Below are 10,543 nucleotides of genomic sequence, written 5' to 3'. Positions count from 1 at the left end.
GAGCTTATTGCACAAACTAGGGTGGCTGCCTGTATTGGGAAAAAACTGAATTTATATTAAAAATGATGTGGCATGACACGTGGATTAGTTGAATGGTCAAAGAACAGCAATTGACTAAGAGGCACGGTGAAAACAACCACGGGAAGAAGAATTTAAATAAGCACGAGACGACGTATAGATACGAGTCTCGTACCAATTTAAATTATTTGCAGCCAACGGATTAGAAGACATTGAAAGCAAGGAACAGATGACAGAAAGGAGTCCAAATTCATTATTAAATGTCTGATACGTTATAAAGTTGGTATTTAATAGGAATGATTGTATAACGGCTTATTTAATGTCATTTATTGCTCGTGATTATGTCATTAAAACTGATGCTTTATTCCTTTACCTAGAATGATCTATAAAAGAAAGAAGTGTCATCATTTGTAAGGACACGAGATACTATTGAGAATACACTGAAATACTTATCTATTTACCCTCTACCATTGTTCTCAAAAGTATTTTATTTTGTCTCCTGATTATCAGTAACCCGAATTTTTCTTTTAGCTTTGACCAAGGACTCAGATTTTTGGTTAAACAAATTGGTTCCGTTACCGGGAATTTGATAATCTTTCCTTTTAAGCTATATCTTATCTATTATCATCACCATGTCAAACAATAACGCCGACAACAACAGTAACAACACATTGGGAAGCCATGAAAATCAAATACATCAAAATCAAGATACCGTGGTTCCCTCTCCTTTAAATTCACCACGTCAATCTCGTGAAGGCACTTCTGTTACTGAATCATGTGCTGATCAACAAGAGCAATCTGAACATTTTGAAGGAGTTACAACTGAAGCTTTGCAAAAGCTAATCGATGCACAAGTCGGCAAAGCTCTTCAGGCACTTGTTAGTCGATTGCCTGCTGCGCCACCTACGCCGACTCCTAATAATAATACATTGGAGAACCCCCGTTCTGGTCTTGATAATTCTGGAAACGGAGCAACCCCCAGTGAACCACAAGAAGGGGGACCAGGTAATTTAAATAATTCATATTTGCAAAATTTAGTACTAACCTTGCAGAAACAGCTGAAGGAACAAAATGAGCGAATAGAGCAAATCCCTGGAGTTCCACCTATAATAAAAGGAGTAGACATGGACAAATACTCACAACAACCATGGAAGCCTAGTGCTGCTCCCCTTCAAATTCCGAAAAAATTCAAAATGCCTGACATCCCGAAATATGATGGTACTACAGACCCACGTGACCACGTGACTGCATTTACAACTGGCGTGAAAGGCAACGACTTGACCAAACAAGAAATTGAATCAGTATTGGTCAAGAAATTTGGAGAAACACTCACCAAGGGTGCATTAACCTGGTATTCTCTTTTATCTGAAAATTCTATTAATTCTTTTGCTGAGCTTGCAGATTCTTTTATTAAAGCACATTCGGGAGCACAAAAAGTTGAGAAAAGGATGGAAGATATTTTCAAAATCAAACAAGGGGATTCAGAGTTGCTTAGAAACTTCGTTGATAGGTTCCAACGTGAAAGAATGACTCTACCTCGTGTGCCTGACAATTGGGCTGCTATAGCTTTTGCAAGTAATTTAAATGACAAAAGTTCTGAAGCCACGAGACGACTCAAAGAAAGTCTTCGAGAATTTCCTGCAACCACATGGAATGATGTTTACAACAGGTATAGCACGAAGCTGCGAATCGAAGAAGATACCGTACCTAAGCTCCATCATGAAGAAAGGGGCGGTACCCGAAGGTCAGATTCCGAAAAAAGATCAGGTAAAAACAGGTACGATCCATATATGGGACCCGCAGGAAAGGACCCACGGTCGAAGCAAGATAAACAACAATACGATCAAAAGTCAAGGAACCGGGATTCTAGTTCTTCTTCAAAGTTCAGGAATGATCGGAATAGACAAGAATCACGTGATGATGACAGGAGTTTAAAGGCACGATTCGGTGGATATAATTTCAACGTCTCTACCTCCGAGCTCGTAGCTGTTTTAAGAAGCATGGGAGATAAGGTACGGTGGCCGAAAGAAATGCGGTCAAACCCAAGTAGACGCAATCCGGACCATTGGTGCGAATTTCACAACGATCACGGGCACAAAACTTCAGAATGCAGATTCCTGCAAAGTGAAGTAGATCATTTATTAAAGCAAGGATATCTCACTGAGTTATTTAGTGAGAAAGGAAAACAAGCTTATATGAAGAACAGACAAGAACCACCACAACCTCCTTCACCCAAAAGGACAGTGAATGTCATAAGCGGGGGAGAAGATATTCATGGCATAACTTACACAGCTTCAAACAAGGTTTCTAAGGTAACAATTACACACGGGAAACGGGTGCGGCAGGTCCTTGACAATGAAAGCATTTCGTTCGATGACGCAGATAACGAAGGAGTGACAACTCCACATAATGATGCACTGGTAATATCTTTACTTGTATATGATACTAATGTAAAGCGAGTTTTGATTGATCCAGGAAGTTCTGTAAATATTATATTACTAAGGGTACTGCGGGAAATGCAAGCTGAAGACAAAATGTTACCCAAGGCGCACACCTTGTCAGGTTTCGACAACTCAAGTGTAGTAACAAAAGGTGAGGTAATACTAACAACTTTTGCTATGGGTGTTGTGAAGGAAACTAAATTTCAGGTAGTTGATATGGAAATGGCCTACAATATGATCATGGGAAGGCCATGGATACACGATATGGATGCTGTCCCATCAACCCTGCATCAAGTTATCAAATTCCCATCACCATGGGGAGTTTGTCAAATACGTGGGGATCAGCAGATGGCCAGAAATGTCAACGTTGTAACAAGTACGAGCGCCGTAAATAAAGCAAAATAGCAATTACAGGAAACAGTTGAAAGTAAAAGAGATCAAACTTCAACTGAACAAGAGAAAACACATTTGGACTCAAGGCCTGACACAATTCAAGAACCTGAAGAAAACAAAGCATCAAAACGACGATTGAAGAGCTTGATGCAGTGACGTTATTTGATCAACAACCTGAACGGAAGGTTTATATCGGGGCTAATTTAGACACGAACATGCGAGGTATGATAATCGAATTTTTAAAAGCTAACTTAGATTGCTTTGCTTGGTCCCACGCTGATATGACAGGGATACCTCCAAATGTGATGACTCACAAACTCAACGAGGACCCTTCTTTCACACCAGTAAAGCAAAAGAAACGGAAACAAGGTGCTTTCAAGAACCAGGTGATTCAGGATGAAGTCCAAAAATTATTAAAAATCGGATCAATCCGTGAGGTAAAATATCCAACTTGGTTAGCTAATACGGTGGTTGTACCCAAGAAAAATGGTAAGTGGCGTGTTTGTGTAGATTATACTGATTTAAATAAAGCATGTCCAAAAGATTCCTTTCCCTTACCACATATAGATCAACTAATTGATGCGACCGCAGGTCATGAACTTTTAAGTTTTTTAGATGCATACTCAGGATATAATCAAATCAAAATGGATCCTGGTGATGAAGAAAAAACTTCTTTCATCACAGACAGGGGGACTTATTGTTATAAAGTAATGCCCTTTGGTCTCAAAAATGCTGGGGCAACCTATCAAAGGTTGGTCACCAAAATGTTCCAAGAACATTTAGGGAAAACAATGGAGGTATATATAGACGATATGCTCGTCAAAACCCAGCAATCTCATGATCATATTTCTCATCTATCTATTACTTTTGAAATTTTGCGAAAATTTAATATGAAACTCAACCCAGAAAAATGTGCATTTGGAGTTGCATCAGGTAAGTTTTTGGGTTTTCTTGTTTCTAACCGTGGTATTGAGGTGAATCCTTCTCAGATCAAAGCAATAGAAGAAATCCCGGATATCCTTACTAATAAAAAGGAAGTACAACGATTAACGGGAAGAATTGCAGCTTTGGGGAGATTTATTTCCAAATCCTCAGAAAGGTGTTTTAAGTTTTTCTCTGCACTTAAAAAGCAAGATCATTTTGAATGGAATGAAGATTGTCAGCAAGCCCTTAGAAATTTGAAAACGTATTTGTCAAAACCACCGTTGTTGGCAAAACTGAAGGCAGGGGAAAAACTTCTTATTTATCTGGCCGTATCTGAAGTCGCGGTAAGTGTTGTTTTAGTCCGCGAGGACCAAGGTAAACAATCTCCTATTTATTACGTAAGTAAGTCCTTATTGGAAGCTGAGACACGATACCCACAGCTAGAAAAATTAGCATTAGCTTTGGTCATGGCATCTAGAAAGTTAAGACCTTATTTTCAATGTCATCCCATTGTTGTAGTTACTGCTTTTCCGCTTCGAAACATTTTGCATAAACATGAACTTTCAGGAAGATTAGCAAAATGGGCTATAGAACTAAGTGAATATGAAGTTATTTATCAACCCAGGACCGCTATAAAGTCTCAAGTACTAGCTGATTTCGTGGCTGATTTTAGCCAGGGGATGCATTTAGAAGCAGAAAAAGAATTATTAGTTTTTAATGGTGCGAACCCGGGGACTTGGGTTTTATACACTGACGGTTCATCTAATGTAAAAGGGGCAGGCTTAGGAATAGTCCTCGTACCACCTGCGGGTGAGACCATTAGACAGGCTATAAAATGTCATTCTATAACTAACAATGAAGCAGAATATGAAGCTGTAATTGCAGGTTTAGAATTGGCACGAGAACTCGGCATAACACAGATTATAATCAAGAGTGATTCTCAACTCGTGGTTAATCAGATGCTGGGGACTTACACAGCCAGAGAGTCACGAATGCAAGAATAGCTCGCAAAGGTACGGGAGTTAGTAAAGCAATTCCAAACTTGGAAAGTAGTGCAAGTCCCAAGAGATGAGAATGCACAGGCAGATGCTTTAGCAAACCTTGCATCCACAGCAGACGTGGCAAACAATACAGATGCTTCAGTCATACATCTGTTTCATTCCGTTCTCGAACCTGACAAAAACGAGGTAAATTTTAATCATTTAACATGGGATTGGAGAAATGAAATTGTTGCCTTTTTACAGCACGAAACCGTGCCTAATGACAAAGGAAAGGCTTTCGCGCTTCGCAAAAGAGCTGCACGATATTGTTTATATCAAGGTAATCTTTATCGAAAGATGTTCAGCGGACCACTAGCAAGGTGTCTCGGCCCTTCTCAAACCGAATATGTCATGAGAGAAGTACATGAAGGACATTGTGGGAATCACGCAGGAGGACGGTCACTGGTAAGAACGTTAATTCGCACAGGATATTATTGGCCTAAGATGGAAGAAGAGGCAACCATTTTCGTGTCCAAATGTGATAAATGTCAAAGGTACGACAATAATATGCACAGACCAGCTGAGTTACTACATACTGTTTTAGTCCCTTGGCCCTTTATGAAATGGGGAATGGATATCGTAGGTCCACTTCCACAAGCGAAAGGTCAGGTAAAATTTCTACTCGTACTTACAGATTATTTTACTAAATGGGTAGAAGCAGGGGCATTTAAACAGGTACGAGAAAAAGAAGTTAAAGACTTCATATGGCGCAATATAATATGCCGCTTTGGAGTACCAAAGGAGATCGTATGTGACAATGGACCACAATTCATTGGAGCACAAGTTACAGAATTTTTTCAAAGTTGGCAGATCAAAAGAATAACATCTACGCCATACCATCCAGTGGGAAATGGACAAGCGGAATCAACTAACAAAGTTATTATCAATAACTTGAAAAAGAGGTTACAAGATTCAAAAGGTAATTGGCCTAAGGTGTTACCCGGAGTACTATGGGCTTATCGTACAACGACTAAAACAGGCACTGGAGAAACACCATTTTCGATGGTTTATGGTACGGAAGCCTTAATACCAGTTGAAATAGGTGAGCCAAGCACATGGTACGATCAGGCAATGGAGGAATCTAATAATGAAGAGATGCGGGTTAGCCTAGATTTACTTGAAGGAAGAAGAGAGGCTGCTTTGATAAGGATGGCATCACAAAAGCAAGTAATAGAACGATATTACAACAGGAAAGCACGCCTCAGATTTTTCAAAATTGGGGACTTTGTGCTTAAAAAGGTTTTCCAATCTACAAAAGCTGTTAACTCAGGAAAGCTAAGTCCAACATGGGAAGGACCATACAAAGTTCGTGGCATTGCGGGAAAAGGAGCATACCAGTTGGAAACAATGGATGGTAAAGTTTTACCCTCACATTGGAATGCTGTCCACTTAAAAAGATATTACTTTTAAGAAAGTACCTACGGTCAGGTATCATCATGTAAAAATTCTTCTCTTGATTTTTTAATATTTTACTAACGATTTTAGATGCTAGGCTAAATATCCTAACTCGTGCCAAATGATGAGTCACAACCTGCAAGGCAAAATGGAGTATGCATAAATTCCTAGCCCAGGGTTACAATTAATCTGATGGAAATACACACGAGTTAGGCAGTCTTCATCTATAATCACATAGTCGAGTCCCGTATATCTTTCTGTTTCAGGAAAAGGGCCAAAGTAAAAAGAAATAAACAAGTGTTCGAGGCTTCATACTTCACCGCTCAAACACTTGGGGGACTACATATTATACACAGATAGGTGCAAAGAAACAGATACGAGTATCGAATAAAAGTCGGCCAAACTGAAGCAAGTGTTGAGAAGAAGTTACGAAGTCTTCAGCATTCATGAGAACAACAGAGTCATCTCTCAAACTCATAAACAAAGTCACCTCTCAAACCCTTCTTAACATGTAAAGATAGGGTCATGACTATGTACTGAAACAGGTTATAAAAAAAACCTTGTTTAGTTTATGTTATTTACAAATCTGTTACAAGAAAAACAGTTACGAGAAAAGTTGTAGATGTATTGTAATACATGTAACAGTCAAACACTTGTTAAAAGTTTATGAATGAAAACTTGCCAAAGTTGTTTCATACAAAACGTGTGTTTTCCTATTACTTTCATCGTATTTTAACACCATTATGAAGTTGAGACGTCTTCTTCATTAAGTGTCGATAAAATAAAAGGGCCCTCTTTTATAAGCCTCATGTCAATAAGTCATGGGAAGAATCATAAAGCATTTTCAAAGGATAAAAATGCTAAACTATTCTATAAGTCCTAAATAAGTAAAGAAAAGGCAAGAGTAGAACACATTGAAGTACTAATAAAACTTCTTGATATAATTAAAAAGACTAAGTAGAAACTTAGTCAATAAAAGTTTATACAATTGCCCCATTATGATAACTGGGGACTTTCATCAAAAAATCCTTTAAAAACTAAGGGATAAAATCATCATTCAATTGAAGGGGTTAGTACATCAGAAGTTGCAATATGAATTTCACTTTCAGCCACAGGCACGGTGGCAACTTCTGAAGAAGCAGCAACAGGAACGGTTTCAGCTGAGCTTGAGGGGATTGTCACGGAAGTTTCAACTTCTATAGACTGGGTTGTAGAAGTTTCACCCTCTGAAGCTGGAATAGCAACATTTTCAGGAACTTCAAGGGCAGGATAAGGAGTATCAGTAGACTGTTGGCTTTTCTCGATGGTGTCTATGACTTTAGCCAGTTCAGACTGCAAGTCAAAACCCTCTTGAGCAGCTTCCATCAAAGCATCACGACGAGAAGTCAAAAAAGCCCAACTCACTTCTATGTTGAAATTTTCCTCTAGAAGTCCATATTCCTTTTCCCACATAGCAAGATCGTTTTTTAAAATTTGATTTTCAGCTAAATGGGAATCAAGGGAAGCTTCAAGAGAAGCATGAGAACTCTTCAAGGCTTGAATCTCGACAGAAGAAGTCTGTAAGTCAGCCTGAGCTTGAGTTAAGTTTTGCACTAACTCTCCTGCATATTCTTCCTTTTTAGCCAAAAGTGCCTTCAGCTCTCTAACTTCTTCACTAGCTCTGGATAATTGTTCTGATAAAGAGCATTCCAAAAGCTCTTTATCTCTTTTCAATTGGCTTGAAGAAGCTTTGACTGTTGCCAACTCAGAAGTTAAACCACGGTTTTGCAGCTCTAGGAGGTTTTTATTTTCTTGCAACTCTTCTATAGTCCCTTGAGCATTTTCGAACTGCTCTTTCCAGTTGGTTGCTTCAAGTTGGGCACCCCTAGCAATTTCCTCAGCCTCGTGGACAGACTTCTCAGACTCACGAGCTTTTCTTTCCAGTGAGGAAATTCTTCTCATTAATTCCGTGCTAATAAGGTTAGCCTACAGAGGTAAGTCATGGAAATGAGAAATTGAAGATAATTTAAAAAAAAGAGAAGAGAAAAAAACTTGTTGGTTGAAATACCTTCAAAGTAGAATGAACTACGTCGTTCATCAAAGTTAAGCAGCTATGGCTCTCCATCTTCTTCTTCTCGATATCACCAATAAGAGGTTCGAGCCAAACATCGGCTCTGTCAGTCTTTCTCAGGAGGCTATGATTGGAAGGAACTTCCAAAGTAACACTTCTCATTGACATATTTCCGCTGCTAGAACATGTCTCTGTATGATGAACAGAGGGAAGAGGAGCAGCGGAGGGAATAGAAGGAATGGAGGGAAAAGATGTCGAAACCAACACCGGAACAGAAGCAAGTGTGGTTGAAGTAGCCAAGGGAACAGATATAGGAGCAGTAGAAATTGGCAAACAAATGGAAGGTGTTAAAGCTGGTAAAGAAACACTTACGCTGGGCAGAGGAATGGAGGAAATAGGAACAAGTGAGGAAAGAGGATCTTCATCAAAAACAGGTCCGAGCTCGCCACTCTCGAAACCACTGTCAAAAAGGTGCTGAATTGATTCATTATTATCTCTTGGTTCGGCATCCTCATCAGATTGAATCAAAACAGGCTCGGTGGCGGAGGTACGAGCAGGAGTGTTTTCAATTTCATCATCAATGACTATTCGTCTCCTGGCCCTTGGCCTGGTAATTAGGGAGGTACCCTCCTCTTCTTCTTCAGAACTTTCCTTTGTAGCTTTTCTTTTAGGCAACAAGGCTCGAGCCTTATCTAAATCCAGAGCAGCATTCGCAGACATGCGAATGGCCATAGCTACTTCAGCTGTCATTCCTCTAATGCCAAATCCTGATTAAAGAATGGATATACATGATTAAAGTTGAGGAAAAAGTGCTTAACATGTAAAACAAAATTTTGTAAAAGAGGGGATACCGTGTGTTTTGACTTTCCAGCCATGTAAGGAAGAAATTGATTTCCAAGTTATTTGCTCCCTAGTAGCAATTTTCAAAAGTGAGTCTACCCAACCACGAAAGTTGGGAATAGGTTCCACATCTCCCATGTTTGCTACAAAAAACCAAGAAGGGACGAGGTTAAAAAAACAACATTCTTTTGAAATTCTCAAAAGTAGGTACGGTAAATAAGAGAAAACTTACGTTCAAAATTCCACTTCTCAGGAAAGGGAATATTTGTTTCACCAATCAAATCCACTGTACAGACAACAACATAACGGATATACCATCTACGATCTCTGTCATCCTCAGGGTTTACCAAAACTTTTTTGTTCCTTGCAGTTAAGGTGAAAACCCCATGGCGTATTAAGTTGGGATGGTATAGATGAATGAGATGAGAAAAGGTGAAATTGACATTGGCCTTGGATGATAAATATCTCAAACAAGCCACTGTTCTCCACACCAATGGACCAATTTGGGCCAAACAAATGGTAAAGAAACGACAAAAATCGAGAATAACTGGGTCAATCGGAGGATTAAAACCCAAAGTGAAGGGGTAAGTGTAAACAGAAGAATACCCATTTCTAAAAGAAGAAATTCTTTGATTTGGGGAAGGAATTGACATTCGAAGACTATCCTTCCAATTACAATCTCTTCTTATAGTGGGGATTGTAAGCTCGGTTACTAATGTTGGGTAAGTATCGGCTCTTTCTAAATTTTTAATTTGTTTTTGAAGAGACGTTTTGTCACTTTCAAAAGACAAATCACTGGGAACTATATCATCAACTGAGGGTTCTTGAGAAGTATCAAGAATTTCCCTATTCTTAGAAGAAGGAGCTTTGGAACAAAACTCCTTGAAGAAGAACCAGAGGAACCACCTCGCGTAGATTCTAACCTTGTTCGAGGCCTACTTCCTCCGCCTCTTCTGTGTCTAATAGGGGCGTTGGGGAACTGATCTAGAATTGGAACTTTTTTACGGTTAGGGTTTGAAGAAGACATTGTCAAGAAGAAGGTATGTGTCGAAGATTAGTGAAGAAGACAAAGGAAGACAAAGTTATGTGTAAAATGGGAACCGTCAACTTTTTAAGTATAATGATGAAAAGCCTATAATAAAGGCAGCTATCACTTCGTAAATAGTGAGAATGAAGAAGTCTCGAAGAAAGGAATGAATAGCGGAATCAATTATAAAATGACACATGGAGAGAGCATTAAATGGAAAAGACTGCTGAGACGTTAGTACTGTCATGAGCATTAATTGTGGCAAAAGTTCTTTTTACATGAAGATCCGCTTCCCAATTATTTAATTGATAAAAAAAAATGGAAAGTGGGGGGACTATCTGTATTGGGAAAAAACTGAATTTATATTAAAAATGATGTGGCATGACACGTGGATTAGTTGAATAGTCAAAGAACA

The sequence above is a fragment of the Nicotiana sylvestris genome, chromosome 7, assembly GCF_000393655.2.
Source record: "Nicotiana sylvestris chromosome 7, ASM39365v2, whole genome shotgun sequence".
Lineage (NCBI taxonomy): Eukaryota > Viridiplantae > Streptophyta > Magnoliopsida > Solanales > Solanaceae > Nicotiana > Nicotiana sylvestris.
The sequence above is the reverse complement of the archived record's forward strand: the minus strand, read 5'-3'. Positions refer to the sequence as shown.